This window comes from Molossus molossus, unplaced genomic scaffold (assembly GCF_014108415.1).
Source record: "Molossus molossus isolate mMolMol1 unplaced genomic scaffold, mMolMol1.p scaffold_m16_p_3, whole genome shotgun sequence".
NCBI classification, from domain to species: domain Eukaryota; kingdom Metazoa; phylum Chordata; class Mammalia; order Chiroptera; family Molossidae; genus Molossus; species Molossus molossus.
Genome location: NW_023425366.1, coordinates 13,663,702 through 13,686,491, shown reverse-complemented (window position 1 = coordinate 13,686,491; position 22,790 = coordinate 13,663,702). Strand labels below are relative to the sequence as shown.

Here is a 22,790-nt window from a genome sequence, read left to right as displayed (position 1 = left end):
CTCATTCTTCCTTTCCACTTGGTGGTTTTTCATTTCCAATTGGTTCATTTTCAATGTTTCTATATCTTTACTCATGTTGTTGAACTCTTTACTCATGCTGTTGAGCTCCCTCATTATCATCACTCTGAATTCTACCTCTGATAACTTGCTTAATGGTATTTCATTTATCTCTTCAGTAGAGTTCTCTTGTCTCACCATTTTGGCTATCTCATTGGGTTTTGGAGCCTGCCAACTTTTTCCTGCGAGTGTTGGTGTTTCACTGGTTGTGGTTCCCTCTACTGGGTTTGGATGAGTGTGGGAGGACCCATGTTAAACACCACTGTCAAGCCTTACTTTTCTAGGTAGAGTTGCAAGCCCAGGAAAGGTCCAGTTATTCTCTAGCTGTTTGCCTAGAGACTATTAGTCTCAGTTACTTGATGAGCCTTGGGTTGTAGCCCTCAACTGAATGAAAAAATTCTTTAGGGTAAAAGAATTTCCAGTGGGTGAGTCAGATGCATGCTGACTGTTAATCTACCTCAATTTGCATTTCTCTGGCCTGGCCACTTGGTGTTAAATTCCTGAGGGAGGGGCTGTTGCTTCTCCCAGGGGCTCTGGGAAAGGGCTCTTTGAGTAATATGGCTACTGTCCTGTGAGGGATTCATTCAACACAAAACTCCCATTGCCTTCCCAGCTCTCCAAGCTCTCCAGTCTTTCCACACAACTTCAGTCTATTCTGCCCTCCCTCAGGCAGAGCCCAAGGTGAGAGGCTGTAACTAATTTAGTGCTCTCTCCTAGCCCTCTGTTCTGTGGAGCCAGCTTGGAAATTTAACCCTGAGGGAGCTGCTCACAGCTAAAACTGCTGCTGTCCGTGGGCTCCCAGCCTGTCCTCTCATGCCTCTGCAGTTTCTACCAGGCTTGTGTCCTGTTTTTGTCCCTGGTTATACAAGTTCTCTCCAGCTGCTTTTCTGTTGTTTTTTCCTGATGCTGGGAGATAGTCTGTTTAGCTTCCATTCACTCTGCCAACATTTTGGAATCCACTGGCTATATTTCTTAATGTTCCTTATTTGTTATTCTTTTTGATGTCCTGCTTTATGGTTCATGCAATGATGTTCTTTATTTTTCACATTTAAGCTTAGAAATATTTCCACTCTTTTCTAATTTCAACAACAGAATCTCTCTTGTATTGATCTAAAAATTTCTGTCCTTATGCATGCCTTCCACTTGTTGGTCTAGTTCTGCCCGTAAAGACTTCAGAAAACAGAGCTGTTTAATTTCCCACATATAAGACCTTACAAAACGTTTGGTCCCCTGTGTGTAGTCTCTTCTGTAAACTGAATGTCTTCATTTCTTCTCTAGTTGTCCAAGAAACAGTCTACCTTCATTCCATCATTTTGTTTGCTAGTGGGAAGGGTAAACTGTATCTGTAGTACTGATCATCTTAGGATAATGCAGACTGCATACATGCACACACTTTGCAGTTGAATGCAAACCTCTAATGTCCTTGTGTTCTGGAATTAAAAACTGAAATTTTCTTAGATCAACAAATTATCATCCCTGGTGTGTACAGGCAGCCTGGCTCTGAAGAGCTAAAATTTAAACTATATATTGGTTATATTTTAATCGGTGTTAGGAAGGAGGACATGATGTTCTGACTTTCCCTGACTAACCAATGAGTAGCTACACCCTACTGTTATTGGAGAAATGTGTAGATGGCCTTTCTCCATGGCTAGTTAGAGTGGAGTCAATATGATATCTCAAGAAAAATAATTTTCTGAGACTTGCACGGGAGGATGAGTGATTTTCATTAACATGGAATTACACGTCTTATTTTCCAAAGTCCCGTTTCCCTTACAGTCAGCCCTTGTTTATCACGGGTAATCAGTTCCAACTTTACCGCGATAAATAAATTTCCATGAACTAGGATTCTCTATTTATATATAGTCATTCCTCACCACTCGTACTTCCACTTTTAGCTTCACTGTATAAAAAACCGCGATAGAGTGAAGCCGCGAAAGTCGAAGCGCAAAGTGGCGAGGGTCGACTGTAATCCAGTCCTGGGAGAGTTGCAGATGGGGCTTCAGTAGAGCTAGAAGAAAAGCCAGTGTCCAAAGTTTCCATTCCATGGTGGAGTTGAGTCAGATTTAGCATTAGGCTAGCTACAGTCCATTAGTCCATTGTGGGTGGCGGTCCACATGACTGTTGGCCATGTGGGCGAATGCAGGAGTGTGAGAGCACACCCCCTACAACAAGAGCCACAAGAGTGCAAACTCCTTTGTTTAGGAGTTGACATTTCTCAAATCTTCTCGTGTATGTGGTGACCATGCCCACTCTGGTGAATGACCTGTTCCCAGCTGTAACTGGCAGGCAAGTACCGTCCCTACTTCACCCAAACTTTCGTGGGCACGCCTCTAATATTTGGCCTTCCCTTTACTCCTTTCCAGTTACTTATAATTGGGTTCGTTACAACAGCATCACTACCAGGTAGTAAAAAGAGCAGGAGTAGGGACTCAAAAGGCAAGACAACAGGGCAGAGAAGGACAAACTTGGGAAGCAAGTAACAGTATGGGACAAAGTGGGAAATGAAACAAAACAAGCCAGGCATAGAAGACAGATGTTGTCTTCCGATCAGTGGAGAACTAGCCTCAGTACAAATAGCTGCACTGAAAATACAATGTGAGTGATTGGTTTAGCGAACACTTCAAAACCAATGAGTTGAATGTTTGGGGTTTGGCTTAGTCAATAGAAAACACTCTAAAAAACATTTCTACCCCCTCAAAAATTCAAGCTGTCTGAAAGGTTTTGATACGTCTTTATTTCCCTCACCAATATAGTTCTTAGAAAGCCCTTTGATGTTAAGGAAGCCTTTCTAAAGGACTCTTGAAAAAATTTCTCTCTCTGTTTTTATCCTGAGAAATAGGAAGTTACTTTCTCTGAAGTAAACAAATCAGAATGCTAACAGGTACTTGTTTGCAGTTCACAACTTATACCTCAGGTAAAGCAGACAACTCTGACAGTCTTTACCTTTACTGTAGTAAGCCAGCCCATTTAGCAAATGCCTAGCTGTTCCTTCTTGCCCCAAGTGGTAAGCTATGCCTTTTGTTTAATCAGAGCCAGAGTGCTTAGAGACTGAGTTTTATTTTCAAAAACAGTTTAGGAATTATTCAACAGACTTTCTTATATCAACATTTAATTGCACAATTAGAAAACTTCTAAACCATTACAACATAAAGCAACAGTATTTCTACACATGCCCGCACACGCACACTATCATTTTGTATGCTAGGAAGGAATTGAATAGTCTCTAATTTTAAATATCCATTTGTGATGGGGGATTCATGGAGAGGCTTGTTTATATTCTTTATTTAAAATGTTGTTTGACTATGCAGCTAGCTGGAAGCAGGTGCGTAGTAGTCATCAGGGTCTCAGAGGGGTTTTTGAAACTGTATTAGACAAGATAAGCCAGGAATGTTGCAGTAACAAATGAAACCTAGAATATCAGTGACTTAGTTGGCATACTAATGTTTTCCTTTGCACTTATGAATGCATATGAAGTGCAGTTTGATTAAGAGGAGGGGTAGGAGGGAGCACCCAGTTTTTCACAGTCACTCAGGCATCCAGGCTAATAGGAGCTCCACCATCTTATCGCTGCACCATAAGGATCATGACTTTCTTGGTTACTGTGGCAGAGGAAAGATCTCATACCTGCTCATCTATGCTGCTTCCCAGATGGAACATGGGTCACTTCCACTTAATTTAGTCCATTGGTAACAACCAGTTAAATTTCCTCACCTAACTGTATTAGGGCTGGGAAGTATAATTTCTTCTCTGTATAAAAAGAGAGGAAAACCCGATAATAGTTTTGCAAGAGAAATTTCTACCACAGATCCTAAGAGACAGTCTTATAAAAATGTAATGCTTCCATTTGGTAGCTGGAATTCTAAAGAACAGAGTCAACATGACCTACAGATGATCAATAAATAAGTATGTAAGGAACCTGGAACTTTACTGTGGAGTTTTTGAAGTTCTCTTTCTTAATAATGTTTGTACTGTGAACTGAGAAAAGGGAGAACAGAACATGAAGTGCAGGATGGGAAGCTTATATCTTTGGTAACAAAATTCCATTCAGGAAGACACGAATACTTTCCACAAGTTGCAGCATTTTAGTATTTAAAAAACACTCACTTTTTGACATAAACACATTCAATGACTCAAATGCTTGAATGACAGCAGAAATAGATTGCTGGCATAGGAATGATTTCAAAATTATACTCACATAATTTTGGAATTAAAGCAGAGTTGAGTGCACCAGGAGAAGGGAATTATAGGTCCATACATTAGGGCATTTAACCTTGTTTTTGCCCAGGTTAGTTTTCCACACAACCACCAGAGTGACTTATCTTACCATGTCCCTGAACTGCTCAAAACCTTTCAGCTCCCCCATCGCTCAGGATAGGGTGCAAACTCCCCAGCATACACTGTAGAGTCTGAGGTCACCCAGCCCCTGCCTAATTCTTCCATTTAAACCTCCACCCTGACACATCTCTTTCTTTTGGAACCCCAAATTTCTTTACCCAGGCTGTGATCTGTTGGTTTCCAGTAATTTGTATGTATTCAGTAATCACTATAGAGGAAAAAAGTTAGCAAAAACAATGATTAAATATTCTAAATACAATCCTGCTGCAAGTTGTTTTCTTATTTTATGTCAAAAGAAAGAAAGAGAAAATTCATTCTTGAATTCACAGATATATTTGGATTTCACATTTCATTTTTTAAAAATATGTTTTTGTCGATTTTTTTATAGAGAGAAAGGAATGGAGAGAGAGACACATCAGTGTGAGAGAGAAACATCAATCAGCTGCCTCCTGCCCGCCCACTACTGGGAACAGAGCCTGAAACCCGGGCATGTGCCCTGACTGGGACTGCAACAGGGACCTCTCAGTCCATGAGACAACGCTCAGTCCACTGAGGCACGCCAGCTGGGCCACATTCCATTTTTTTAAAAGCAGAACTATAGACTTACTGAAACCAACAGTCAAAACTTACAAAGTTAAATCTTTTTTAAGATTTATTTTCACTTTTAAATGTTGTATATGCTAATGATAACAAATGAAATTCAAAAGTATATTAATAATAATACAGTACTATTATATATATTTTTTTAATTTTTTTTTTTATCCTCACCCAAGGACATTTTTTCATACTTTGTTCAGATAGAGTGGGGGGGGGGTGGAGAAACATTGATGTGAAAGGGACACATCGAGTGGTTGCCACCCACACGACCCCAAGCAGGGTCAGGGACAAACTGCAACCGAGGTTCGGGCCCTTAGTGGGAACTGAACCCGGGTCTCTCTGGACCACAGGCTGATGCTGTAACTGCTGAGCCAAACAGGCCAGGGCTACAGTACTATTATATAAAGTAACATTATACTAATAACATAATTAGTAATAATTTAATAATCTCTCAACTTCTTTCATTTCCACACCTTTAGGCAATGAGTGTAAATAATGTGCCATTCTGCTATTAGCTGCCGATGTTCCACATGTTTACTTACCAAAAAATGCATATATATCAATATGGATATTTTCTACAAGTGACAGAAAAGCCAGCCAGCTCATTCTGATTGAGGAGCTCATGGAGCTCCAGGCTCAAGTGATGGCTTCATCATCCAGTTTCATCTCATCTCTCAGCCTGGCTCTGGTCTTCTTCCAGGGTGGGCTTTATCCTGGTGGTCAGTGGAGGCTACACCTTGGCTCTGTAGGCCCAACATCCCTGGCATTCTCCAAAAATGTGTTCTGTTTGATTGGATTCGATTGTATTTGAGCTCAGTAAGTGGGCACCAAAGTCATATACTCTACCTTATCCTGGGGGTGGAAACCCACATGAAGCCCCCAAAGTGCATTCAGTGGATGATGGGCATGTCGTCACATTAGCCGTGGTTTCATACTGCTCCCCACGAGGCAGAAACTGTGCCTTGTTCTTTTTCATCGTTTCACAACATTTTATGGCATAGAAGTATCATAATTTTTAACCTAATGAACATTCAGAATTGTTCTGATTTATTTTCTACACCATAAACAATGTTGCAATAAACTTTCTTATATGCTGCTGCTTTTAAATTTTTATGCTACATTCCAAAAGTGGGTTTTCTTTATTAATGACTATGGCTATGAATATATATGTATATATTCTTTTTTCTAAATATTGCTAAAAATTGCCAGATTTTTTTTCTAGAAAGATTGTGACAATTCATACTCACAATATTTGAATGTGTACCTAACCCTACATATGCATGAGGATTGAATATTTTGGTTCTTTTCATAGTCCAGGTGAAAATGTCACCTCATTTTTTTTCATATTTTAAAAAATGTTATGAGATTGATAATTTTTCCAAATATTCAAATAGGCTCTTACAGTTAATTTTCTATTAGCATGTGTGTATATGTGTTTGTGTTTGTTTAATCAATTTTCAAACACTCTTTTTATTATAAGAAGATTAGTTATTTGACTGATTTATATGTTACAAGTCTTTTTCTTTTGAATTTTAGTATGTTTTTTTCCTATGGGGAAAAATTAAACTTTATGTTGTCAGATATATCTATCTCCATCTTATTTCCTAAGTTTTCTGTTTTACTAAATAAAGTTTTCCTTACTCCAAGGCTACAAATCTTACTCTTGAGTTTTCTCTGAAAATTATTAGTATTATTTGCATTTAGATGGTTCATTGATCTAGAATTAAAAATTATATGATACAGGAGAGAAAGTCTTTGTTGGTTTTATTAGATTGATGGAGACAATTGTCTAGAAATGTTTATTTAGTAAATTATCCTTTTCCTGTCCCATTTGCATTTCCCTTTTCATATATTAAGTTTCTACCTAGCTCTGTTTCTTGACTATTTTAGTCTATGTCATTCACATTTTTCTTTTCTACCAATGCCACACGATTTTGCTTGAAATAATTAGCCTGTACTATTTTTTTTAAACCTTTCTTGGCTGTTTTTGGACACTCTTCTACATGAACTTTAAATTAATTTTATCATTAAATCCCTAGTTGTAACCCACACACATATAAACCCAACAGTCTCAAATTTTTACCTGTTTCCAGTGGGTTGGTAGTAATTATATATATATTTTAAGGTAAAAGGCTTTATTATTCAAAATTAGCTCAAAGACTGACATGTTCACAAACAGGGATAATTATCTCATTACATTTGACCCTTGGCACCCATTTGAAGTCTAGTTTTCCAAGTGAGACATGTTATACCCAGCAGCTTCTCAGCAGCTCTGACAGCTACATTTACCCAATTTCACTAAGTAGAGCTGTTCTCCTGGTAGTGATATTTTATTGATTTTAAATTGCATATCCCTAGTGACTAATGATGTTGAATATCTTTTCATGTGGTTATTGGCCATAATATATTCTTTTCTGAAGTTTTAGTTTAAGTTTTTGTTGGATTATTTGTCTTCCTTTTATTGAGTTGTAAGAATTTTGTATATATTCAGAATTTATTTCTTAAATGTATGGGACTTGCAATTTCTTTTTTTTTAAATCCTTACCCGAGAATATTTTTCTGTTTATTTTCTAGAAAAAGTGGAAGGGAGGGAGGGTGGGAGGGAGAGAGAAAAACATTGATGTGAGAGAGATCCATCAACTGCTTGCCTCCCTCATGACCCTGACTGGGGCCAGGGATTGAACCTGCAACCCAGGTACGTGCCCTTGACCAGGAATCAAACCCATGACACTTCGGTCCACAGGCTGATGCTCTAACTGCTGAGCCAAACCAGCCAGGGCCAATTTTATTTTCTTAATACAAATATTTTGCACTTTTTTTTACAAATTAATTTTATAAACAAACTATTATAAACATAACCAAACAACAAAGAAAGTTATTGGCTTCCATCTGTTAGGGCTAGAAAAATAATTTCAGCACTATTCTATTTTTTTTACATAGAATTGTAAAGTCTTTAAAAGAAGCTACCTTACAATAATCTTCTAATATGAACTGAATTTCATAAAATATAAAAATGTAATAAATCCTATAATTCGATTAATTGAATTTGTCATGATTAATCTGTGGAAATACAGAGCACAGATCTGTCAATCATCTACAATTAGGTCTAAATGTTCCATTTACAATAGTCATAATAAGACTTTATTCATATTCTTGAAAGGTAGCTTTGTTCTCAATAAATATTCTTTCTACCACTTCTGTAAATTTTAGGGAGATCACATTCTCAATGTAAAAAGAAAAAACTTACAGCTATTTGACTTTTTGTTGTTTTGTTGTTTGAAACTGCTGTTTTGTTTTTTACTGATTTAATCAACATTGACAAAGCAGTGTCAATGAACTTCTTTTGTGATTACTTTGGAATTTCACTCTGTTTTTCCTTATTGCGTAAGTTCTTGTTTATTTTGTTTTGTTTTAGTTTGATTTTTGTTATTGTTGTTGTTGTTGTTGCTACTGTTGTTCTCTCTGTTGGGTTTCTGCCTCAAGAATTTTTTCCTATAGCTTTTGTTTTCTTAAAATTAGGATCTGAAGGATCCAAATTAAACAAGTGGGAAGTATACGTCGCCTGAAACTGTGCATCCTTGACATTTACCTCAAAGTCATCCTCTGATGATTCCTTCTTTTCCATAAGCTGTTCTTTCTTCTTGTTCTCAGGTTCTGGTGTGCTCCACAGTCTTGTAATTAAAGTGTTTCTTGCTCTCTTCTTCCTCATCCACCACGAGCAAAGCCATCTTAGCCTTTTACTGATCTGTTTCAGCTTCTTTCTCTGGAGCTGTGCTATCGTTTGCAGATTTCATTTTCTTTGTATTGATACCTATTTTTTTTTTAACTTCTGTAACAAAGTATGGGTCATTCAAATCAACGTTAGAGGGAAGTTCATCTTCACTGGCCTCTTCAGCAAGAGCTGTCTGTTTCTTTTTGTCTTTTTTTCTTTGTTCTCTAAAAATTCTTTGCAAGGGGTCAGTTTATCCTTTCTTTAGAATTTGTTTTTGACCATCTCTTCTGCACTTTCTTCAAGACCTGGAACCCACTTAATTTTCATTTTCATATCATTTTCTTTGTTTTCTTTGAATAAATTGCAAGAGTTGCCTATATTTAGCCATTTATTTTTTATCATCTTTCTGACATTTTTTGTTTTCTCATCTTCTTCTACATTGACTTCATCATCAACTTGATCTAGTTCCTCTTCTTCTTCACCAGAGGAAGCTAACTAGTCTTCAAAATCCATGTCCAAAAGCTCTTCCTTTATAAACTTCCTATTGTGTGTTGTGATTCTTTTATGATCAGTCTCATCCCAAGTGATCTCCACTGTTGATGTTCCCGTTGTAACAGATGGAAAATAGTTTGGTTTATATGCTGTTGAATCCACTTCTGAGACTATGTCCTTGGACTCATCATCAAAAGTAATATCACCTGATATAAACCTTAGATCTGTGAACAAACAACCAGTTTCAAATTCCAGGCCATCACAATCCTCATAAAGTTTAGCGGCTGTTTTTAGAGAATCCTAATCTACTACTGAATAACAGTACTCCAGTCATTTGAATTGATAATCTCTCAATTTTTCTCTAGAGGCCCAGTCCTTTTCAGGGGCATCTTCAAAAATTCTTAGCTCTACTACTCCTTGAATTTGCTCTTCCTTCATCCTCTCCTTTCCAAACTCTAAAGAATATATCTTTACAGAAAATATAACATGTTCTTTAGGTTTAAATTAATTAAACAGAGCTAGAAAATCTTTTGCCTTTAATCTATCCTGATGTGTGTTGCAAACTGCTAATCGACATGTAATCTCATCACCCAAAGGAGCATCTTTATCTCTTTCTCTCCAAGCATGCTCAAAACCAGATTCCTCTGGAAGTAAATCCACCATATCTTCTTCATCTTTGGAACGAGTGTCTATATTTTCTTTACCTCTTGAAAGATCAGGGCCACTGTCTCTTTCATCCTCCTCCTCACTATCACCATTCTCCTCCTCCTCCTCCTCCTCGTTTTCATTTTCATCATTGTCTTCATCACTTTCTAAATCTTTCTCCAGAGCATCTTTAGCAAACATTTTATCACCTGTTGAATTTTCATAACCATCTCTGTGCCTTGACCCTATGAGTGGAACCATTGACTCCATTCCTCTTCTTGTCTGAGAATACTTGATCTTGGGAGATTTCACAATTTTGGAAGTACCTGAGTCTACTGTCTTTAGTCTTCCTTTGGGGCACAAGTCTGTATTATATTCAACATTATGTTTTTTTTTTTCTTTTGTACTTTTTGGTGTAAATTCTTCAGTGTCTTTCTTGGGACTTATTTTTGAATTTACCTTCTTAGATTTGCATGAGTTTTTATTCCCAGAACTGTGTCAGAGTTATCTAAATTGTTCTCATTTCCAGAATTCTTTTGGTTAATTTTCTTGGTTTCTTTTTTTTTCTCCTCAATTAGATATTTTTTTGTTTGAATTCATTTTTCTTGTTTTGTTTTGTTTTGTTTCCCTTCTTTGCTTTGTTATCTTCACCTGAGAGATCTGAGTCAGAATCTGAAAGGTTGTAAAAATGTTTCTGGTCCTCTGGAGTGCTTGTGGTTGATGGGGTATCCTCTCTTATCGACAGCATAATTCAACTTGAACTATTGGTTGTGAAATGGTGCAAGGAATCTCTTGCCAGTTTTGACTTTTCAGTCCTTTTCAGACATTTCCAAAAATCTTGGGTCCTTTGTAACCTGCTTCAACAACTGGTTACTCATTATTTTTTGTCTGGACAAATACTTAAAGAAACCAAATACTCCTTGGAGTTTCCACCATTCCATTTTCTTTATGGTGTTTTTTGAAGAGCAGTTCTTTTAAATTGTAATGAAATCCAAATTATCAATTTCTTCTTTTATGTTGAATAATTTTTGCATCTTGTCTAATAATTTTTTGTCTACCATAGGATTAAGATTTTCTCCTATTTATTTTCTAGAAATTTTAGTTTTAGTTCATATTTTAGGCTATGATCCTTTTTGGATTTTTTTTTAGTGTAGTATGTGAGGTAAATTTTGAGGCAAAACATTCCTGTCTGGCCTTGTGCCTGAGACCCCCCCAATCTAAAAATTTGCCTGGTGTCTCAGTTCCTCTAGAACGGACACCCACCTGGTTTTGGTCAGCTCTTCCTCATCCATATCCTACACTGGGAACAGATTTCTGGAGATGAACTCCTGCCCAGGCCCTGTTCTATTACCTATTTCTTGGGGCCGATTGCTCATCGCCAGATAGTCCCTGCTCCTTGATTCCTTTGTCATACTCTGTCTACCTGCCTTAAGATTTTCTCCTATTTATTTTCTAGAAATTTTAGTTTTAGTTCATATTTTAGGCTATGATCCTTTTTGGAGATCACACTGCTGACGCACTTTCTATACTGCTACTTGCAACTCTGCACCAACGCCATTATCCACTGTCCTCTTCTCCAGCTGAATGTCCTCCAGTCACCTCCACATGGTCTTTCCACCTAAAGGCTTCTCTTCCTCAGACTAGACCTCCGGCTCCACTCTGGCATCTCTCATTCCATGTCACATGCACAATTGAACTAGAACGGTGCCCATCCATGTCCAGAGCTGCCATACTACTTCTTTTTGCATTTGTATGATCGCCACTACTCCATGGAGACAGGGACTGTAGCTTATCAATTTCTTTATGTCCCTTAATCTCCTCTGTGATCATTAGTTTTAATGTGCCAACCTGACCGAAACACGAGATACCTAGATTTTTGCCTAACTACTATTTCTAGGAGTGTCTATGAGAGTGTTTATCAATTAGATTAGTATTTGAATTGTTAGACTGAGTAACATAGATTGTCCTCCCCAAAGGGGTGGGCATCATCCAATCCCTTGGGGGCCTGATTAGAACAGAAAAGGTGAAGCAAGGGAAAATATGCTCTCTCTCTGCTGGACTGGTTGGGATCAGAACTTACTCCAGGAGCTCCTGCTTCAACAGCAAGAGTGTACACACACACACACACACACACACACACACACACACACACTCATCCATGCATTGCCCTGGGAATTACTTCTACCCTTTCTATTGCTACCCCCTCTCCCCCTCTACTGCCCCAAACAGTAGAAAACAAACATTTTTGGGAAAACTATGAATTTTCAAATAACTCTAAATTTTATAGAGAATTTTTTAAGTCACAAAATGTTTTCCAGAGTCAGACTGCAATGAGCACAATGGCATAATAGCATAATTTAATTTATAAATTAAAAAGCGAAATCTGTGATACAGACTGCACTTTGCATTCGGAGGCAATATGCAGCGGTTCACAAGCTGATTTGGTTTGAGTACAGTTCCTCTTCTTTCAGACAGTAATTTGATGAGCCTGAGTCCAGACTGTCTGGCCGGTTCAGAAACTGAAGGGGAGCGAAGACTTGGTCTCTTCGACCGGGGCAGGGAGGGCAGCCTGCAAGGCTTTGTTCCCAAGGGGCAGTGCATGGCACTCATTATTCCAAAGCTGGCTGGCAGGGCTTATAGAAAAATACATTTTTATTTTTCAAGAAAGTTTCCAAGCCATTCAAGTTTACAAATTACATGGACACTTTGCTCTCCACTCAGGAAAAGGACATATCCTGCACCCCCTACACCCTCAAAAAACAGGTAACTTTTTTATTTCTGACTATTTCGGTTTCTATTTATATACTTGCTTGTTTAATTTGTGAATAGCTATCAAATCCACATAGGTCAGAAACTTTAGAATATACATAAAATGAAATAATTCTTTTCGATCTCAGTTCTCCATCTACCCGGTTGACCATCCCACCAAAGATAAAACAGACAAGCATTACTGTTACATTTTTCGTATCCTTCTGAAGGCTTTCTAGGCATAGAACGTAAGTGAATATGAATTTATATTCTAATCCTCACATCTCTTAAAGAAAAAAAGGGGCTAGCCCTGTCCTGTTTGGCTCAGCGGTTAGAGCGTCAGCCTGTGGACCAGAGGGTCCCAGGTTCGGTTCCTGCTCAGGGCACGTACCTCAGTTGCAAACTGTCCCCGGCCTCGGATGGGGTTGTGCGGGTGGCAACCACTCAATGTGTCTCTCTCACGTCAATGTTTCTCTCTCTCTCTCTTCCCCCCTCTCTCCTTCCCTCTCTGTCTGAAGATAAATGCAAAAATGTCCTCGGGTGAGGATTAAAAAATTTTTTTTAGAAAAAGGGGTTAGACTTAGGGGGACCACCAGTGTGTGTTAGCCCAGAACTTTCTTGTTTCAGCACTGAAAGTCCTATGTCTTGGGAAATTTCTTCACCCTGGGCAAACCAGGGTGGTTGACCACTCCAGGGCTTCTATACACTGTCCAGAACCAATATACTTTGGGGATGTTTCCCTATCCATCAAGATCTTCCTCATTTATTATGGCTGCATAATTTTGTGGATGCGCTACTACGTAATTACAGACTGATGAATATTAGAGATTTTTTGTAATCTTTTCACCAAACCAAAAGTATTTATCTTTACCTTGACAAAAGAATACATTTCTAAGTGCCTCAGAATTTTACAAAGTTTCTTTTTAAAGATGCATTAACATGTAATAAATATTTAGTCTTGCTGCATATTAATATTTGAGAAATGGCTAGTTAATTCTTCCCATGTGAACCTGGGCATGAAAATTCAAAGACCGGTAGGGTGCCTTTCCTAGCTTTGTTTTCTATTTAATTCTCAAATAATTAAAATTTCTCTGCGGCTAAATTATCTAAAGCTTATTTTTCTATTATAAATTAAAAAGTAATTTGGTCCATTTAGCTGAGTGGGTAACACTCTGTTAACACTCTGGCCACATTTTACTTGATGTCATTTTTATCTGCAGCTTCAAATGGGCCAGTCATTTGAAATTAAGCTACTCTCACCCCTTATATAATTGCTGAAGCTATATAATCGTTATCAGAGAAGCTCTCATACTAAGTGGATTTAATGTATTTGTGTATTTCCTATGGGAGAGGGCAGAGAGATGACTAGGGAAGTGAACTGAGCGCCTAATTCATTCTGACAAACTCGATGGCATTGTTATGGCTTATTTCCATCTTTTTTTGAATTGAAATTTCACAGTGTCACAGAACTGCCAGCTACATAGCATGTTGGCTGTCACGGGCGAGGATCTGTTTGTGGTTAGAAGCATCTGGGTAAATAAGACTTAAAATGCATTTGTTTATTAAACACTCCTCTAGTGCTTTACACTGGCCAGAAGTCGTGACATGCCCATCCTGTAACATCAGCAGCAGTTTATACCCCAGTGAACATAGCAAAAGCAGTAGCTCAAATTTTGGGAACTATAAACATCTGCCAAGGAATCTCCAATAGCCCACAACACGTGGTCCTAGGCTGCAAAAGATCAGGTACAAAATTATCCTTGCTATAATTTCTCCTACAACTCTCCTCCTTCCATATCCCCTGTTTAACAGAAAACACTATGTAATTTCCCAATTGCTCCATTAATACTTCTTTTTTAAATTGTGTTTACTGAAGTGACAATGGTTCAAAAACCATAGAAGTTTCAAGTGTACAACTCAACGACACCTCATCTGCGCACTGCATCGTGTGCCCATCGCCCCAAGCACAGTCTCTTTCTGTCCCCATTCTCCCTCCCTCTGCCATCGTCCACCTCCCTTCACCCCCCTTTCCCTTGGCTATTTCCACACGGTTGTCTGTGTCTATGTGTTTTATACTTTTTCTGATAATATAAAAGTCTTTGTGACTTTCTTTCTATCCCAACTTTACTTTTACTTTACATATATGATTTAATGTCTATACAGAATCCACTATTTTCCTATCCAAGCCCTTATTATTTATTTTAATGCCACCAATACTGCCATTATTTCTTTTTCTTTTTCTTTTCTAAGGTTAGTAGAATTTATTCAGTTAATTAAAGGAGATAAAGATTTCCAACTTTCTTTTTTTTAAAAAAAAATTTAGCAGCATTTACATTGAGTATGCATAATTGATGGTCTTTTTTTTTCTCATTTGTATGTTAGAGTTAGACAAGAGAAGTTTAAAGAGTAATCGTTTTTCATATAGAACCTCATGTATATATGCTACATGACTTCAGATAGAAGAATTGGCCCACTCTCTGGCTTGGCTGTTACAAGCAAGAGTTGGTTGTATGCAATATCTTGTTCCGCGTATCACAGTGTCAGATTGTCTTTTCCCAATGCAGCCTTCTCTAGCTGACTCCTTCCACCCTCTCAGTAGGCTGACTTAAGAATATGCCATTACTTTTATTTTTTATTATAAAAGTGAGTTATTAAAGTCCAGTTGATGTAAAGATTCAAACAATGTATAACTCAATTGATTAGGAGTAAAATTTGACATCCTTTCCTGAAACTAAATTGATAACAAGTTCAGTGCCTCCTGCTCAGAAAACATGAACTGCTAGACTCCCTGGAACAGTTGGCATCATTTTTGAAATCTTCTCTCTTTCTCCCCAGATCCAACTCATAACCAACGCTTGTAGGTTGAACCTCAAAAAATCTCTGATGCCACCACCTTGGACCCCACCACTACTTCTTGCCAAACTTCTGCAAGTTTTTTTTTTTAAATAAATTTCCCCATTTTTACCTCTGTCCCCCTCCAATTGGTTCACCACACAGAAGGCAAACAGGATCTTTTAAAAACAGAAATTAGGTCATATCACTCTACAGCTTACAATTCTCAATTAGCCCGTGGCTCTTTGAAAAATCCAAACTCCTTTACACGGTGTTTGCAAAGATGTCCAAATTCTAACCTTCGGGCCTGTGAATATGTTGGGTTACATGGCAGAGGGGAACTGAGGTTGCAGGTGGAATTAAGGTTGGGACTCATTTGACCTTAAGATGGTGAGATTAGCCTGGGTCACCAGATGTGCTCAGTGTAGTAACAAACAGTCTTGTAAGTGGAAGAGGAAAACAAGAGAGAGGGAGTCAGTTATGAGTGTGAGAAAGACTCACGTGACCAGCCATTGCTAGATTTAAAGATGGAAGGGGCTTGTGAACCAAAGAATTTGGGCAGAAAGGCATTCTCTGGGAAGGAACCCAGCTCTGCCAGTACTTTGATTTAACTCAATGAGACCGATTTGGGGCTCTGATTACTTGATATTGTTTTATACCACTAAGTGTATGGTGATTTGTACCGCCAGGGATAGGAAACTATACAAGGGTGAGTAGGCATGGTTTGGCATCCTCTTCCTGTTCGTCCTGGGCACTCCCCCCATCCACTGTGCTCTGGTCACCTGGCCTTCCGGGCCAGCCGCAGGGCCCTCCCACTTCCCTTCCCCCCTGCTCAGAGTGCACGTTAGCTGGTGTCTTAACTCAGGTTCTTGCAAAGCAAATCCTGAGATGAGTTCTTGAGTTCAAGTCATTAATTGGGGATGGTGTCCCAGGAGACACAGGTAGGGACTAGCAGATGGAGACCAAGGAAGGACAATCAGCAAATATGGGTTCATTAATGAGCAGGCTAGTGCTGTGGACAGCTAAAGCCTACTCCTCCTGGGGAACCCAGGGAAGAGCTTAGAACATACATGTCAGAACTATCCCACCCAGAGACGAGGAGGCTGGAGTATTTACATCAACTCCCAGCAGATTGTGGCTGGTGTTTTTGACCCTTGAGGCTTTGTCTACAGTGTATCTTTCTTTGAGAAATCTTTTTCTTTCATATAACTAGGGCCCGGTGTACTCTTCTAACCCATTGTTTTCCTTCATGTTACTTCATTCTTTTCATCCATAACACAAATCAGAATTTCTGACTACATCTTTTTCCTAGTTGAATGATGTCTCTCCCTTCTACCTTTAAGCTCTATGAAGCTAGAGAGCACATCTATTTAGGATATCGTATACACAGCACACAGTAGGCACTTAGGTATTTGCTGAATGACTAGAGAGTAAATTAATGAATGTAATTAGTGCATGACTAGGGCTTACTATGTGCTCCTTGGTACATAATAAACTTGAATACATTTTAGCAACATGGTTGAATATGAAAATATCTTTCTCTTCTATATACTTTAGAGTCTCAAAGTAACCACTCCAGCTTTCTATTCCCCTACCTTAGTCACTTAATGCCTTAACTCCAACTATATTTATCATGTCCATTATAAGAGGTGTAAAAGTGGGGAGCCTCTTTGGTCACTTGGAGAGTTTTTCAGGACACATTTAGGTGTAGGGAAATGGGCATATGCTAAACTAGAGGAAGAAGGTGTATGTCTGAATGAAAAATTCTCTGACTGATTTTATGTGCCTTCTCCTTATAACATCGACACAAAATGACATGAGCTCATTCTCACAAGTTCATGATTCATTTTGAGCAATTCTTGCTTTATTTTATTTATGTATTTATTTTTAGTAATTACCTCTCCTGAAGCACTTGCCATCAACTTCTACTTCTGAATCTTTTTTTTTTTGCTCCATTTCAGCTTCTGGTCTTACAAAAGCATTGACCTTTCTTGACTCCTAATTTGTTAAAATGTCACTCTGTGACAAGTCTCAGAGATTCTGCACAGCATGTGGCTTTTGCTCACAAAATTGTTCAAGGTTTATACAACCTAGGAATAAAAGGATACTAAAAAACAGCAATAGTATGAAAAACAGACAGAAAACACTACCACTCCTTATAGTATGTAATTTCTTCCCCCTAAAATACCCTATTTTTAAAAACATAGGACAAGAGAGCATCCTCAGCCTTCAGAGTCCCACCATTTAATGGACTGTTCAGGGCTTTATACCCTCTGGGGGGCGTGGGAGGTGCAGGGAAGTGTCCTAACATTTCTGTTCTCTAGTGGAAATTAAATTCTGCAAAGAGCCTGTAGAGACAGTTTCTGTCACACCAGCTCACCTTTCGAACTTGATCTCTTCCCCTTTCTTCCATTTCTTCTCCCAAATCTCTCAGTGGTAGAAAAACTGGAGAGAAGAACAGACGGATAGAAGCCTTCACACATTTTAATTCTTTCTTCAAAATGCATTTCAAATCGAATTCTACTGTCTAGCTTACATTTTCATCCTTAAACTAAATTTGGAGGCAGGTGAGTCTTAGCTTCTCTATAAACACTTCTTAGCATTGCGATGCTTCTATCCTACTGCAGATCTTTACCTTAAATGAGAAGCATGAGCTGAGTCAGCTGTTCCTCACAACTTGTATTTCTTAACACTCCCCAAGACCTTATGAGGAAGCAGGTCAGGTTCAAGAACAAGCCCACTTCCCCAGACATTTTAGTTCCTGCAATTTAGAAAGTTTGCAGAGACGCTTAGAAATTTTAATTGGGGGTCAAGACTTTGTATGCAGACCTCAGCCATTCTTTTAATGTTCTTTACATCTTCCCTACTGATCACATCTTCCTTAAACCTGGTGCTTGCCCTCCATACATTTGTTGAGCACCTATTGGGTGCTAGCTGTCATGCTAGGCACTGACCATATAAATTTGTCTAAGACACAGTCCCTCCCCTTGAAGTGTTCATGGAGCTCAACCTGTTTGTTGATTTTAGTAACTCAAGTTTTTATCCAGGCCTACAAAACATATACAAGTAACCTCCTCCAAAAATTCAAATTCTTTTTTTTTTTATTCATTGCTATTTTTGCCTGTTTTTACTAAGAGACTTAAAATACCAGAAGTTAAAATTATTTTGTTTTATCTAAGACATCTTTGTCTCCAGACTAGGTTGGACATCCCTCTTATGTGTAGTCATTTCACACAGCGTAGCACGTATCACTCATCTTCGTACACGACCTATTTCTTTGGCTTCCATACTGGATGTTGAATTTTCTGAAGGCAGATGTGCTTCTCAGCCATCACTGGACCTTCAGAAACAGACCATTTCTTGGTGTACAGTAAGGCTCTCTAAATGTTTATTAAATTCTTAGATAAATAAAGGAAGGAAAGCAAAACCCTCCACTTATGCCTCCTTTAAATTGCTCCTGGTTAAGTTGCTATTGCAAGTAAGACACGGAGGAAGTTGGGCTGGGCAAGCATCACTTACCTCCCAGGAGCTCCATGTCGATGTGTTAATACAATGAGTTACAGAGCTCTTTGAGACCACTGTCACTTGCAACTTACCTTTAGCGTGGGTTTCCAGACTGTGAACATAGGCTCGCAACCCTGTGGCTGAGACAAATTGGAAATAACATTACTAAAGGCCAACGGGTCCCCTACGTCACAGAGGCACTTTTCTGTGGTAGTTGCGACAGACTATTTACAGTCTACCTACTGGCTCTACCTTTTTTTTCTTCTTCTTCTTTATTGATTTTTTAGAGAGAGAGGAAGGAATAGGGAGAGAGAGATAGAAACTTCGATGAAAGAGAACATTGATTTGCCGCCTCCTGCATGCCCTCCACTGGGGATCGGGCCCACAGATGGGCATGTGCCCTGACTAGAAATCGAACCGGCGACCTCTTGGTGCATGGGTCGGTGCTCAGCCACTGAGCCACACCGGCCTGGCTGGCTCTACCTTCTATTAGCTACATGACCTTGAGCAAATGGCAATCATTTTGAAACACAATTTCTTTCTATGCAAAACTAGATGACAATCGTTGCCTTACAGTGCTGTTGTGAGTAATGAGGATTAATATCAATAAAGTGCTTAGAATACAGTCTTGCATATAATAAAGGCCCAAGTAATGTTAACCAGGCATGAAAGAAGGTGTTTACATGTCTAAAAAAAGTGTTCATTTTGTTGCTGTTATCAACAAGACAAGTAGCAATACATGCTGGAGAGGTGGAGAAACGGGAAACCTTGATCACTGCTGGCAAGAATGTAAACTGATACAACCACTAAGGAACAGTACGGAGGTGCCTCAAAAAATTAAGAGTAGAGTTACCATATGACCCAGCAACCCCTCTTCTGAATATCTGTCCCCCAATATGAAAGCGTTTATTCACAGAGATATATGCACCTCTGTGTTCATCGCAACATTATTCATGGTGGCCAAGACATGGAAACAACTGAAGTGTCCTTCAACAGATGATTGGACAAAGAAGACGTGGTACATATATACAGTGGACTACTACTCAGCTGTAAGAAAAGATGAAATATGATCATTTGTGACAACATGGATAAATCTTAAGAATATCATGCTAAGCTAAATAAATCAGAAAAAGTTAAGAACCATATGGTTTTCCTCACATATGGGACATAAAACAGAAAACACCAAGTGAACAAACAAACAGACAAAAAATCATAGACACAGACAACAGTATGGTGGTTGCCAGAGGGAAGGAGGGTGGGTTGCGGGTGGTAACGGTAAAGGGGGTCTAATATATAGTGATGGAAAGAGATATGATTTTGGTGATGAATGCACCATGCAATATACAAATGACATATAATAAAATTGTACACTTGAAACCTATATTATTTTATTAAGCAATGTCACGCCAATAAATTTAATTTTTAAAAAAATCACATTGCTAAAAAAAGTGTTCATTTTGCAATTACCAAATGTCAAAGGGAATGTTTTCTGGAGTTTGTCCTTCATTTACATCTGCGTAATTGTTAATAACTGCAAATCTCTGTAGTCCAGCTGTAGACTACTGAAAGGTAATATAAATGCAAAGTTCTGTATGCTCCTAAGGGTGTCAAGGAGAAGCGGGGGTGGTGTTCTTCCTTAGCAATCACAATAACTTCAGTCAATCTTTGATGATTACATTTGAATCAACCACGTGATTTCATCGAGAATAGAGGTGGCTTGAAGCTTCCCAAGTGGTGTTTTTGTTGACAAGAGAGCTCATTCTGTTGCCCCTTGCAGGCCAGGTAATATAATTTCTGATAGGCATCATTCTCTGACCTATATTTTCTTGTATTTTTTTTCCAGGTATGCTAACGCAATTCATTTTGGACTAAGCCAAGCAACATAAAAAATATTAAATTAGCAGTATTAGATTTGCTGGATTTTACTTATCTTTGGCATATATTCTCTAAAATACTTCACTGTTTATTATCCAGACCAAGATTGAAACTTTCCTAGACATTTGAATTTATACCAATTAATATACAATTAATGAATAGTACTTAGAAATACTACATGCATTTAGATTCAAAATCAGACTAAAAATCATAAAGTAGAAGTAACATTTACAAAAATGTAAAATACAAAATTGAGAGTGAATTGCTTGTATGTCCTCAACAAAGAAAGACTTTATTTTTACTTGCTATAAAAACTTAACCTTTTATGTTTCCAGTTATTGAATTGGGGGAATATAATTGATGGTTATTTTATCGTATTTTCTGTTGAGTTCAAGTGCACTTTCATCTAATTTTTTAAGCAAAAAAACCCCACTAATTTACCATCACGAGCAGCAAAACCAAGGAACCAGCAATGTCAAATTGTCCTAAGATTTCTTTTATAGCAGAAGATTTTAATTACCACAATTTTGGTACTAATCTAAGAGTCCTTGAATTAGTAACTTTCTTCCAGAAGAAATCTTTAAAGGAGAAAAACACTTTTTAAAACATCAACTACTTGGGGATTCACAACAAATAAAGCTGTCACTCATTTGATGTATGGGCTTATTTCTTATTTAAATTGCCTGAGTTTTCCCTGGAATAGATTTTACTGACCCTCCCCCCACCCCTCCAGCCCATCCCACAGGAGCTAAGTAATGATGTTTTTAGATGACTCTTATTCTGACTTTTAGTTCTTTGAACTGTTAGATGCTGGATAGTTTCCTTTTTATTTACTATAAAGGCCTATAATTTTATTTCCCTGAAAGTATTGTGTGCTGTTTTTCAATTACATTGAAATATCCTTCTTCAATTTGTGGTATGATTAATGGAATCATGGGTTCATTTATTTGCTGTTTGTTTTTAGATTTAGAAAATGTATGGCTGCTCCCATGTTTCTTTGGTAATTTTTTTTCTTTTATTTAAGATTTTAAAATAGATTTTTAGACAGAGAGGGAAGGAGAGGGAGAGAGAGAGAGAGAAACATTGATATGAGCGCAAAACATTAATTGGCTGACTCCTGCACGCCCCCTGACTGGAGACAGAGCTCGCACCCTGAGCACGTGCCCTGACTGAGAATGAAACCGACAACCCTTGTGTGCATGGGTCGACACTCAACCGACTGAGCCACACCAGCTATGACTGTACATTTTTTCAATGAACCGAGACTTATTGGAGATGTGGAAATGAAATGCCTCATATAGCAATCCAATAACAGCACAGGAAATATTCCCAGCTAGAGTAGCGATACGCATTTCTGCAAACAGGAGGTCTTGGTTGTTTCCTAAAACTTGGAAATCATTTTAGCTACTATATGTGTATTGCGGAACCTGTGAAAAGGCAGGTTGTCATAAGCTTCAGGACTGATATTTTTCAAAGGGTTTTTAATATTCAAAATGGAAATAATGGCCAGTATTACTTCCAGGACATTAATGCCATAGTGACAATCTGTTTACTGCAGTACTGGGATCTGGACATTTGCAAGGGAGAACTTCCATAAAAGCTTTTTCATTTGAATAGTGGTAGGACTATTCCAAACAATGCAATTTGTTTTTATAATGTGTGCTGTATTTATTTTCTATTTCTGCTGTAACAAAATACCACAGACTTAGTGGCTTCAAAGAACATAAATTTATTCTTACCATTCTGTAGGTTAGAAGTTTGACCCTGATCTCTCTGGGCTATAATCAAGGTGTCAACAGATGATATGATTTTCCAGAGGCTCTAGAGGGGAATTAATTTCTTTGACTTTTCTAGCTTCTGTCACATCCCTTGGCTCATGGCCTCCTCTCTTCATCTTAGAGCCAGCAGTACTGGTTCTCTCTGCCCATCCTTCCATAGTCAAGTCTCCCTCTGACCACACCAGCCAGGGAAGTTTCTCTTCTTTTAAGGATCC

The 22,790-nt window shown here is 38.3% G+C and overlaps 1 pseudogene; it reads right to left on the bottom strand.

Annotated features, from left to right (window-relative positions):
* Nucleotides 1–8,238: 8,238 nt before the first annotated feature.
* Nucleotides 8,239–10,779, bottom strand: LOC118641562 (annotated as a pseudogene).
* Between the last annotated feature and the right edge of the window lie 12,011 nt (nucleotides 10,780–22,790).